This window comes from Tachyglossus aculeatus, chromosome 23 (assembly GCF_015852505.1).
Source record: "Tachyglossus aculeatus isolate mTacAcu1 chromosome 23, mTacAcu1.pri, whole genome shotgun sequence".
NCBI lineage: Eukaryota > Metazoa > Chordata > Mammalia > Monotremata > Tachyglossidae > Tachyglossus > Tachyglossus aculeatus.
In genome coordinates this window covers 22,440,454-22,453,416 of record NC_052088.1, presented here as the reverse complement: position 1 = coordinate 22,453,416, position 12,963 = coordinate 22,440,454, and the positions used below count along the sequence as shown (strand labels likewise).

Here is a 12,963-nt window from a genome sequence, read left to right as displayed (position 1 = left end):
GCAGAGTACAGTGAACATATTCACTACATTCAGTGTGTTGGGGCTGTTAACCTTGCTCAACTCCAACGTTAGCAAAGGGATTCAGTTTCTTGCATGCATTAATAGAGCTTTGCCACAAAAGGCTTTGTAGTTCTCTCCTGCATATTGAGCCTAGCTTAATAACATTCCATTTATGTTAAAGGCACATTTAATCTGCAAATGTGACCTTTAGGAGAAATCTTTTGTTTTTCATTAAAGAAGCCCTGCATTACAAATATTAATTACTCCTTGATACCACATTTTAATTAGCTAATCATGTGCTATTTGCTGCAATAAAGAATGTATGGTATATAATGCAAGACAAAAACCAAAGAAATCACTGCTACGTGAAAGAGATGTTTCTGCAGTCCCTAGATAAAGTTACTTATATGAAATATTTGATCAGGGATGATGCTTTGTTTTGCTTTGTATTTTCTATTTTGTAAATGCCAATGTGAGTCTGATTAGAATGCTGAACATATCGTTACTCCCATCACTAATAAGTGAACGTTCACTGATGCATATTAGCAGGGTCTAGCTATGTGGTGAAATTGTCAGTTAAGAGCTTGGAGTCTGAACTCGGAAAATGACAGGCAATGGCGAAGGTCCAGCTGCAGTGCATGTCTCCACTGTAGCTGGAGTCACTGGAATGGTGAAACCAGTTTAGGTTCAAGGTCGCTGCTGACATTCATCTGTCATGGCTTCATTGTCTGCGGGCCTTCTCTCCATTGACACATTCAAGAGTACTTTATAGCAACCACAAAGAACCAGTCAATTGATACCATTACACTTCATGCACACACAAACCACAAGCCTGTTCAGGACTGTTGATACAGTCTAACATTTATTCATTAAGGGATCTATTGAAAATGCAACTTGCTCAACCCCACTCCTCACAACATAGACTTACTTGTTTAGTCCAAACATTTAACTATGTCTTTTTCAAGTTTTGCACAGCATTCTCTAATTGAGGTAACATTATCTGCATTTTAATGCTACACCATTTGTGTCCGATGAAAGATTACCTGAAGAACCCTGCCATTACCATACTAGTTTAAATGCAGGCAGTCGTATAGAAAAAATATACACAAAAGATGTAAGCAGGGAAAAAAGGGAGATATTTATTTGTTCTGGGAGTGCCACGGAAATCCAATTGCTCAGAAATGAAATAAGAGTCTGTAGTGAAAGGAGGAAAAACATAAGCTTGGGTCAGGGAAGAGGCAGTGATTAGCTCCATTGTTAGAAGCTCTTTGAGCTTCATTGGTTGTAAAGAAAAACCCACTAATGAATCTATTGAAGCTTGCCAGAACTTTGTATGGAAGACAACTTAAGTTATGATGCTTATCTAAGGAATGGTAGTAAAGCATGGGGATATAGAAAACAGCGCATATGTCTCTTTATTAACACTTGCCCGTAAAAACAAAACAAAACAAAATTGTTTAAAGATTGTATGTTACACAAAAACCCTATTCAACTTGAATGGGTTGTATTTAAAATAGATGGCTTCTGAAGTAATCCAATTAAAATGAATAGGTATGAGAAGATATTTGATATAATAATTCCAACACAGCTAGGTAGACATGAGTAAAATGTGCATTATCTCTTTTGAATCGTCGATCAGTGCCTTTTGGAGAAGTATTGGCTAGTTTATTTGAAGACAGCTTTCAGAATCTTTCTTTACTTATGTCTTTTGAATATGTTCTATGTCGGTATTCAGAGTTGTATTTGGTTATCTTATGGAGAGGTTGGTAGATTTTAAAAGTGGCAATCTCTACATATTATCAATATATTGTTTATAATGCGGGCACAATCTCTAATGGCAATTGGCCGTCTGCCATCCGTCATCAATAGAGTTCCATCATATGTAAGATCCTGGTCCAAATTGAAGGTAGTGTAACATCTTGATCTGCTTTTAAATTTACTTTTACTCAGATAACTCTATGAAATTATCTGAATTAACAGAAAACAACACCGTACATGTTTCAGGTTTAGCAGCACGACAACATATATTTGGTACTTCCCTAGTGATAACATTTTCATCCAAATGAGTGCATGGTTTAAAGGCAAAAAACTATTGCATTTAGGTAAGGTGGCCCAGTGGAAGGAGCACAGGCCTGCGAGTCAGAGGACCTGAGATTCTAATCTTGGCTTCGCCGCTGTGTGACCTTGGGCAAGTCACTTTACTTCTCTCTGCCTCAGTTACTTCATCTGTAAAGTGGGGATCAAGACTGTGAGTCCCATTTGGAACATGGACTGTGTCCTATCTTCTATCTAACCCAGTGCTCATTATGGTGCCTGGCACATAGTAAGTGCTTAAAAAAAACATTAAAAAAAGGATGTTACTCATATTACAAGGTTTCAATCACCTCAGAAGTCTCAAGGTTCAAAGATGAGATTGGCTATGACTTTGCTCAGGATAGAGAAGCAGCATGGCTCAGTGGAAAGAGCACGGGCTTTGGAGTCAGAGGTCATTGGTTCAAATCCCGGCTCTGTCACTTTTCAGCTGCGTGACTTTCGGCAAGTCACTTCATTTTTCTGAGCCTCAGTTACCTCATCTGTAAAATGGGGATTCAGAGTGTGAGCCCCCCGTGGGACAACCTGATCACCTTGTTACCTCCCCAGCGCTTAGAACAATGCTTTGCACAAAGTAAGCACTTAATAAATGTCATTATTATTATAAGTACCCTGCACACACTAAACTTTCAATGAATTCCATTGATTGATTGATTGAAGGGATGCTAAAATCCCATTGACATGTTTCATGCATCCTTCCCACCTTCCCAGGAATCATCATCATAATTAACAGATCTTTGCCGAACATCTCCTGTGTGTAGAACACAGTTCTAGGCATTGAACAATCAATAATATTTATTGAGCACATACTCCGTTCAGAGCACTCAACTAAGTGCTTATTACAATAGAAGAAAAAGACATGAGGAATTTACAACCTTATGAATGTTGAAAGATGAGAGGTCCTTCTGAAGGAAGTACGATTATAGGCTCTCACACTAGCCACCATACCTGCCTTGAATCAGAGGACTTAGTGCAATTTTACACTTTTAAAGAGCTTTAGGTTAGTGCCTCTAAAAACATATGTGCCCAATATCCAAATTTTTATTTTGTTGAACAGATGTCTGATTATTTTTTTCAGTTTTTTCCTTCTAAGTTTAGTTTGTCCTGATCTTCTTTCTGGGATTGGTAAACGTTAAGTGATTGTCTTTGGGGAAATACCTATTGTGATCTTGAACCAAAACGTCTTTCCTCTTCCAGTTCCTAGAACTGATGCGGTCAAGTTGCTGATGAATGCATGGTTATGTAGGCATGGTTGTCTTTTTTATGTGAGGACTGGCTTTGTCCAATTGCAAAAATGCAATCAACGCTCTAAATGAGGACCACTTACACACTGGATTGTCAACCAAAAGAGGGATTACTACATAGAGAAGGTGGGAGAAGAAAAAAGGAGTGGAGAAGTAGGAAGACATTCTTGGATTGCATTAGGGACCAAATCAGACCAAAACCTGGGCATGCCTGATCTTTTCCCCCATGCTTCATCCCTGCCCTTCTCTCTCACCCTCAAACTGACCCAACTTCCCTCTTTCTGATCCATCTCTTCAACCTACAGAGAGCTGAAGCTGTTCCTGAAGAGGTCAACTTCTACATCACATTTTGCTAAACTATCCTGTCAGACCAAAAAGGTTTTCTTGAACAAACAGAGCCTCTACCACCGAATCTGCTGGTCAGTTTTGTAATTTACAAGTGACTTGGGAGTTTGGGGATTTGTCTGTCAATTATTACTAAGGAAAACTTTATCTTTCTGGTTCTTCCAGTTTTTCCTTTTTGTTTTTCTGTTTTGTCAGCCATTATTTTCTATTCTTTCAAATTATCTGAGAAAATATTTCCAGGAATGTCTTTACAAGATTAGAGAGTTTTGAATTTACAGGATGCTTTGAATTATTATCAACATTTTTGAGGCAGAGATGGATGCCAAATCTTATAATCAGCATTACAGTGATATATAATTCATTTGCATTCTGGGCAATTTTCTGATTGAGTTAACTCCATTGTGTGTGTGTGCGTATGTGTGTATGAACAAACTCTTTTTCTCTGATTCCATCTTTCACTGAAATAGGGACTCTTTCTTATCAATGTTTATGACCAAAATAATGCCTCATGATATAATCTCACATTTTCTTCTTCTAACAGGCTATATGTTCATTTGGAACATACTTAAAGTGGATCTTTTCCATCCAGCTCTCTAAATGCCATCACTTCTTATTCCTAGAGCAATGGAAACAATTGGCCTTCCAAAACTAAAGCTTCCTTAAGATCAGAAGCAAGAGATTTCCTCTTTAATAACAGACCTTTGTGTTGATCAAAAACGTGTTTTCAAATGACAGTAACTCGTGGTTTAGAAAACAAAAAAAAATTATTATTTTTTAGATGTGTGGTTTTTTAAATCCCTCTCTAGGAACATACAGCTAAAGCAGACAGATTATGGCAGAGTCCCAGTTGATTTTTCACCCTTCTAGATAAAAAAAAAAGTACAAACTAGTATAATAACTTACTGTAGAGTAGTAAACTCCTTTAGGGAAGCTGAAATATGCTTTTGAAATATGCCTTCAGTTAATTTCTAATCTAGAAGGAGGCTTATTTGGTGGCTGCACCCTGTAATTAGCAAGATCAGTAATCAAGACAACTGTGATTTATTTTACTGAGGGATCTTAAGAGACTGGATACATCTGGATGGCAAGGTTCAAAGTATACCCAGATTTGCTTTGTTGCGGAGAAGCTAGTATCTTCATCTCAGGAGCAAGAAGGTATCTGTATCAGAACACTTGGTAGTGTCAAAAATTAAATAATATTTCTTTGGTAATGAAAATCCTTTATCTGCTATTTAAATTCATTATCCAATTGTCTACTGTATTCGATATCCCAAAATTGATAAACAATGTATGATGAATATTAATTGACTCCGTGCCACTTCTGCCTATTTTGTTTTAGGAATAACTCTGGTGCCTGGGATTCCATGATGGAGGAAAATTACATGCTATTTTTATTAAAAGTTCTGTCACTTTTATGATTAAGTGGGGTTTTGGAGGGGTAATCTTATAAATCTCCTATAACAGAAAGCGGTGTTGACAACTTTAGTGTTTCAGGGTTGTTTATTGTTTGGCTTGTTGATGATGTTTAGCAAAGGAGACACTTCCTTTCAGATTCTGTTCTACAAACCCCACGGCTCTGTTCTAGGGAGTTCAGCCTAATGGAATTAAGCCTGACATGTTTCAACTCTATTTCTTTATAAAATAAACATAAAACAATGGTTTAGGTTTCCAATAAAACTCTTGAACCATGTGAGACTCCAACTTTCCCTGTTCCTTTACACATCTGTAAATAAAGCACATAAAGGAGGAGTACACCAGGATAAATCAACATGAATTTGAAATCCACTGCAGCATATTAAATGGCGCAGACTTGGTGAAAGAGAGGGCGACCCCGCAGCTTCTTGCGGTTTGAAGCTAATTGTTTTCGTCAGGATGGGAACGTCTGGAAGTCCACTGCAGTGTCCCACCAGCAAGGATTCAGTAACTGAACCGGCCTGCGGAGAATGAACCCACTTTGTAGCGACACAGCGGGCCCAGACGCCACCTATTCTGCTCTCCAAACTGTCATGCATAACAACTTTATTGTGCTAAATTGAACTTGAAAGCAACCAAAGGCTATGAGAAGGAGAGGCTATGAGAAAAGCGTGCTGTCAGCGCCGGCAAAGGCTGACCTGGAAAGTAGGCTCACAGACAGGAGAATAAAAGACCAGGCCCCATGAACACAGCATATTGTTTCATTTTAAAGTATGATTCCCATACCGGAGAAAGTAGCAAATGTGATGTAAATTTATTTAAATAGATTCTACCGCTTAAAAGTTTGCCAGCCGCTCTTATCCAACTTTCCCAGCTCTCTGATTCGTTACTTACAGTGGGAATATAATGACATATAGTCATCATTGTAACAGCTTCTTTGCAGGGGCACAATGATGATTAATAGCTAGCAGCAAATTTTCACATGGGCTCTGAAGCACTATAGCATTAAGCAGCCAAACACTCCCAAATCCCCCTTTTCTGTTCCACTGAAAAGTCCTCTCCTTGTACCTTGCAGATATGAACAAAGCCTATCTTAATTCCAATCAGCTTTTCCTCATTCAAAGAGACCTTCTCTTTTTCATAATTGATTCATGTGCATTTTTTAGTGTTTCACTGAGCCAAAGCCACTTTTCTCCTTTTCTCTGTCTTTTTTATTTTTTATTTTTTTATCATTTTTTGGTGGGAGGGAGGATGGTGTTGGGGCAGAGAGAAATATTGAAACAAAAATGTGTGTGCGTGTGTGTGTGTTTCCTCCCAAAATATTTGCTAAATAGATTTCTCAATTAGTTTTATCTTTTCTGTACATCATAAAGGTTTTTTTTTAAAAATTCACTCGTAGATTTTGCCATCTTTAGAAAATGTTAGCCCTCTACCTGCTATAGGAAGTAGAAGATCACTTAAAGAAGTTTGGCAAGAGCAGGTCGAAGACCAGAGAATTCTATTCCTCAACAGTATACCAGTTCTAATATTTGTGTGTGTCATAAGGGATTTATAACTGAAATAAACATTACAATTTTCCTGCTCAGAATCTCTTTTATGTACAGTATAGTATTCGAGAAACAAAACGAATGCCTAAATTCTAAATTTAAATTAAATGTAGATACATATATATATCTATTTTTTTTTCCACACTAGCATTCCTTTTATAAGTGATTGCCAAAAATGTCCCTTTTCTTGAAGTATCTGCCAAGCTTGGTAGGTTCCCCAAGTTGGGGAAAGAAAGCAACATTTTATGGAACTCTTATCTATGGTGAGTTGTACTTCTTTAGTTTTCAATCACCTTCTAATTTTGTGTCATTTTTTCCCTCTATGACTTTGGATGGACTTTCCAACTTTCATTTTTATCCATAAGTCCTCCCTGGCACTTATGTTCCTGCAAAACATCCTCAAAGCTCATGTTTATACAACTATAAGCTCCATGTGGGCAGGGATTGTGTCTACTAACTCCATTGTTTTCTGCATTTCCAAGCATTTAATACAGTGTTCTGCGCACAGGAGTCCTCAATAAATGTCATTGATTGATTATTCATGGGTACATTTAATTATTTATTTGATTTCTTAAAATAAATATATTTATTTCTGTCTGTCCCACTAGAATACAAGCTCCTTGTGGATAAGAAAAGTGTCACTTACTTGGTTTGTACTTCCCAAATGCTCAGAATAGTGCATGGCCTCCAGTGGGTGCTCAATAAATATTACTACCAATTACTACTACTACTACTACTATTATAATCACCATTACTATTGCTTTAATTTGATGAAAAGGCCAAGGATTGTAACTACAGTTATTAATGCAATAGTCCTTTGTTGATCAGAGTCACTTTAGCTCCTCCTGATACAATGGTCAGTGTTATAATTAAAAGTCATAGAGAACTGAATTATATTCTATTCATTACCAACATTGCTGTTGTGTTGTTACTATTGCCAACTTTGGGGACAAAGTCAGGCTTTTACCTGAAATAAAAGAAATATTTCAACTTGGAACACTGGTTACAACATTCTAATTTAGCTAGGGCATCCTCTGCCCAGTAACCAGAATAAAACATAAATTTTACGTGATTGAAAAACTGACAACAGATAAAAATTGCAGAATATCACAATATAAGCCTGTGCTTAAATAATTTATATTCAGTGACTTTATTACAAAACTTTAAACAGAGAGAACCCTTCATTTTGATATTAAGAACTGGACTAATGGTTTATTGTAAGTTAGTGCTCATCTATTAAAGAATTTAACAAACCAATGTACAATAACTGTGTTGTTAGCTCTGTTACATTTTTGATTCAAGGATCACATATGGCTTAATATAACCCCTCTATTTTGCAGTAGTAGTAGTGGTATTTATTTAGCACTCATTGTGTGCAGAGGATTGTTCTAAGCATTGGGAGAGACTACACATGTGGAATTACATATGGATTCTGTTCCTCAGAGAATATCACAAACAGATAGAAAAAAGTTACTAGGTGTATTTGGGCCTAGGAATTAGCTGAAAATGGGTATTGTGTGCCCTAACAACTATGCTCTATGAGAGATTCCTTTGTTATTCCAGAAAATACATGGAATAACTCCTTTTCCTACTTCTCTTCCTCCTCCTTATCATCATCGTATCAATCAATGGTATTTATTGAATTTTTATTGTGTGCAGAGTACTGTATTAAGCTCTTGGGAGAGTGCAGCACAACAGAGTTGGCAAGCACATTCTCTACCCACAAGGAGTTTTCAGTCAGCAGAGCTTACAGACTACATTGTATCATTCATTCAATCATATTTATTGAGCACTTACCGTGTGCAGAGCACTGTATCATTGAATTTATTGAATGCCTACTGACTTCAGAATTCCAAACTAAGTTCTTGGGAGAATAAAACAAAAGAAAGACACATGATCGCTGCCCTCCAAAGGCTTACTATCTAGTCTTGAGGTCAGCGAGACAACTATTTACAAATAGCAGGAGCAGAATGAAGAATGAGGATATAATAAGTAGTAATATTAATGTATTAGGATGATGCAGATGAAATAGGAATGAAATATGTATATGTTAAGAGGAGTGCTGGGTTGATATGACTGGGGTCTTTTGAATCAATCAGGGAAAGCTTTCTGGAGAAGGGGTGAATCTAGGAAGGCTTTGAGAAACTTGGTGATCTGGTGGATTTGGCGGGGGGAAGAGAAATCCAGGCATGAGGAACAACATGAGTGAGGGTTCATAAGTGGGAGAATTGAGAATGAGATATAATTAGGTGATCTTGAGAGGAGTAAAGAGGGTAATTTGCCAAGAAGCGAGTTAAGAGAGTCAAGTGATCTGCAGAAAACCTGTTGAGAGTCTGGAAACCAATGGTAAGAAGCTTCTACTTGATGCGAAGGGAGATGAAAAACCACTGAAGGTTTTTAAGGAGCGGGAAGTGTATACAGAATAAACTGCAAGATGATCTGTGAAAGGCTTATTTAAGAATAATCAAGTGAGAGTTAACTATTTTCTGCACTTTCCAAGCACAGCCGATTTTCAAATGCTGATCAGATATGCACATGAGAAATGGGAATCTGGTGCAATACATTCTTTGGAAGACTGCAGGTTTTTCTTTAGCGGTTGCACTTAAGCTTACTGTGTACCCCTTTTGGTTAATCCTTCCTGTAGGGTCTGAATTATAAACGAAGTTTTGAGTTGTGGACTGTGATTTTTTTCTCAATACTCTCATCTTCCTGATATCAATTAATTCCCCAACTGTGGCATTGGTAGGAGCAGAAGGGGCCAAAGTTCAGTAGTGGTAATATTAGCGTTCATTGAGCATCCACTCAGTGCATTGCATTGAACTAAATGCTTTGGAGGTACAAAATTGAAAATACTTCTGACTAGGAGTAGTCAAAGTAAATAATTGAACGTAAAATTGAGTGAGTCTTTCCAAGAGCTATGATGCTCTTCAATCGAATCAATCAGTAGTATTTATCTAAGCACCTACTGTGTGTAGAGCACTGGGCTAAGCCCTTGAGACTGTACACTCCTTGAGGATGGGGATCATGTCTTCCTACTTCCCTGTATTCTCCCAAGTACCTAGCACAGTGCTCTGCACACAGTGAGTGCTCAATAAATACCACTAATTGATTGGAAGGAACTGAGCTAGCAATTTCTCTTTTATTAGGAATTTACCACTCATTCATCCAAACAAATGCACTCAAAACGTATGTGTGTACCAAAACAGGCACAAACATGTGGAAAATCTGCCCAGAGAGATAGAGAAAAATGTGCACTTGAGATTTGGAGGGGGACAATAGGCATGGATGTAGATGAATTTAGAGATTGGGCAGCAAGAAATCATGTTTCTGCAATCCTCTCCCATCACCCAGAGATCCTCCTGTGGGTGCAGGGGTAGACAGAGACTTAGAAATTCCCAGTCAAGTCAGAGACCTGATAGATATTGATAATGTAGAAGGGAACAGGCATCAAAGTTGGCATGTCAGGGGCCTCTTCCTAGGTGATGGGAGTCCTAGTTATCTCATTTCTCATCATCATCATCATCATCGGGGCTGACTTTTGGCAGGATGGTGGAAGATGACTCTGGGCACCATTTTTTTTTCCTTTTAACGGTACTTTGTGAGTGCTTACTATGTGCCAAGCACTGTACTAAGCACTGGGGGAAATACAAGCTAATCGGGTTGGACTCAGTCCCTGTGCCATATGGTGCTCACAGTCTTAACCCCCATTTTACATGTGAGGTAACTGAGGCACAGAGTTAAGTGACTTGCCCAAGATCACACGACAAGTGACAGAGCTGGGATTAGAACCCAGGTCCTTCTGACTCTCAGGGCCATGCTTTTTCTTTTCTCCTTTTAAGTTCTTAGCACAGTGCTCTGCATGTAGTAAGTACTCAGTAGCTATGATCGATTAAGCAATAGAGACTCTAGTTCAACTAGTCAAGAGTGCATTAACACTAGGTGAGTTTTGGTTCTATTGATGTTTGACTACTTGTTTTGTTGTCTGTCTCCCCCTTCTAGACTGTAAGCCTGTTGCTGGGTAGGAATTGTCTCTTTCTGTTGCCGAATTGTACTTTCCAAGCGCTTAGTACAGTGCTCTGCACACGTAAGCACTTAATAAATACGATTGAATGAATGAATGAATGCCCTATCCAGTAGGCCACTTTGGTTCTCCAAAATTATAACTCGACTCCAATGTGATTTGAACACACAACTTAATGAGACACAGTCAGATGCATTATCCACTGCATCACTGTATAATTAAGCACTTGAGAGACTACACTAGAAGCAAAAGGCATGGGTTTAGCTCTCTAGGAGTTTACCACCTAACAGGGAACAATTGCATTATTCACAAATAGTGGGAGTAGGAGGAAAAACAAAAAAAAAGCAGATATAGCACAAGTATGAAGGGGGCCAGGGAATGTCTCTCCACCTCCTTGCCGAGAACTGGTCTCTTTCCCCTGTTCCAAAGCCTTTCCTGGAATCATAGACAAAAAGGGTGGTATTAAGAAGGCAGCAAGTGAGGCTTAATTTGTACTGTACTTCCCAAGTGCTTAGTACAGTGCTCTGCACACAGTAAGTGCTCAATAAATACGATTGAATGAATGAATAATTTGTCAGTTTTCTCAGGCTCAGTCCTCTTACTCCAGGCTTGCCAACTTACTTAGACTCTGCCCCTCTGGACTTGCCATCTACTCTAAGTTACTAGTTTCTATAGCTTCTGCACTTCTGGACTTGCCATTTCACATTACATATTTGAGGCTTTGGTTTGCTGCTCATGTGAATCGTTACTTGTGAAGTATCGCAGGGGAGACCCTCAGAGTGATGGCTCACTGGTCCTTGCCAAAGTGAAGCAGGGGTTGTCTTGGTTTGCCCTGCCAGAAAAATGACAATGTAGGATCCTGCCTCTCTATGATATGCATCCAATGCAGCTCTGATCTTCTGGTCCTTCAACTGTAGAAAGTGGTGGTTAGCTGCTCCTCTGTGTCCCAGGCAGATTGATGCCCCTCAGTTGTTTGAAGTATGGTCATCTTTCCGAGAGGGCAGAATATATGCAGTGTGGAGATTACAGAGGAAAGGAAGCTTACTCAGTCTTATTCTGTTTCACTAAGCCTGCCCTTCCTTATGTGCCTGGTTGTCACTGCTGGAATGTGCAGTAGTAACAGAGTGAGTGTGTTTATATGGGCAGGGGAAATCAGAAGGAGGTCGGAGGGAGGTGCTCATAGAAGGTAAGTGTTCACATACAGCAGGTGTGCCTAGAAATCCCCAGAGCTGCCCAGTCCAAAAAAGACATATAGCTCAGGGAAGAGAAAGTCAAAACTGGGGAAAGCGCTGACAATTCTCTCATTTACACTCCCTAGCTACTTAATGCTTTTCTGCTCTGGACCACACATTTCCATTCATGGGAAATCAATCTGTGGGTCAAAGGGCTTTTCTAGGCCACTGAACTGCTGAAATGGATAATTCTCTGGGGCCTGCTGAGCTGAGGTTTGGTCCAGGAGTGTCCAAAAAAGTGTGGAAGGAAGCCGGTCTCCTCCTCATCCATTCTGGCACATTGGAAGAACGTTGGGGGGACACATAAGACTTTTTTCTACTTTCTACCCTCTCTCTCTCCCCCCTGCCCCCATTACAATGTATTTGTTAGCATTTACTCTGCTCCAGGTACTGTGCTAAGCACAGGGGTAGATACAAGATAATCAGGTTGGACACAACCATATCCCACATGGGGCTCGCAGTCTTAATCCCCATTTTACAGATGAAATAACTGAGGCACAGAGAAGTTGAGAGACTTGCCCAAGGTCACACAGCAGACAAGTGGTGGAGCCAGGATTAGAACCCAGATCCTCTGACTCCTAGGACTGCATTTTTTTCACTAGGCAGGATGGCTCAGTGGAAAGAGCTTTGGAGTCAGAGGTCACAGGTTCAGATCCCAGCTCCACCAGTTGTCAGCTGTGTGACTTTGGGCAAGTCCCTCAACTTCTCTGTGCCTCAGTTCCCTCATCTGTAAAATGGGGATTAAAACTGTGAGCTCCACATGGGACAACCTGATCACCTTGTATCCCCCTAGCACTTAGAACAATGCTTTGTACATAGTAAACACTTAACAAATACCATCATTATTATTATTATTACTAGGCCATGCTGCTTCTCTTGACTCCATTCTGATTTTGCTGTAATTCCCTGAGGTTACCATAGCCACACTCCACCTGGATCACTGCTTTCGACCATAAATTATTGTCCGTGGATGGTGGATCTTGGCTGTGTTCTCCATGTAGTTCATCATTCTAATAACAGATTAGAGATATGAATGGATTGCTGATCCTGGGCTGTTGTCTGCTGTAGTC

General features: G+C 39.3%; 1 long non-coding RNA gene across 1 annotated transcript in view; it reads left to right on the top strand.

Annotated features, from left to right (window-relative positions):
- The window catches only part of LOC119944703, a 118,663-nt gene extending 113,374 nt beyond the window's left edge, over positions 1-5,289 (top strand). Inside the window, exons 4-5 of the long non-coding RNA XR_005455937.1 lie at positions 3,641-3,754; positions 5,020-5,289. This is a non-coding gene — a long non-coding RNA (uncharacterized LOC119944703). The remainder of the gene's footprint in view (positions 1-3,640; positions 3,755-5,019) is intronic.
- The last annotated feature ends 7,674 nt before the right edge of the window (positions 5,290-12,963 follow it).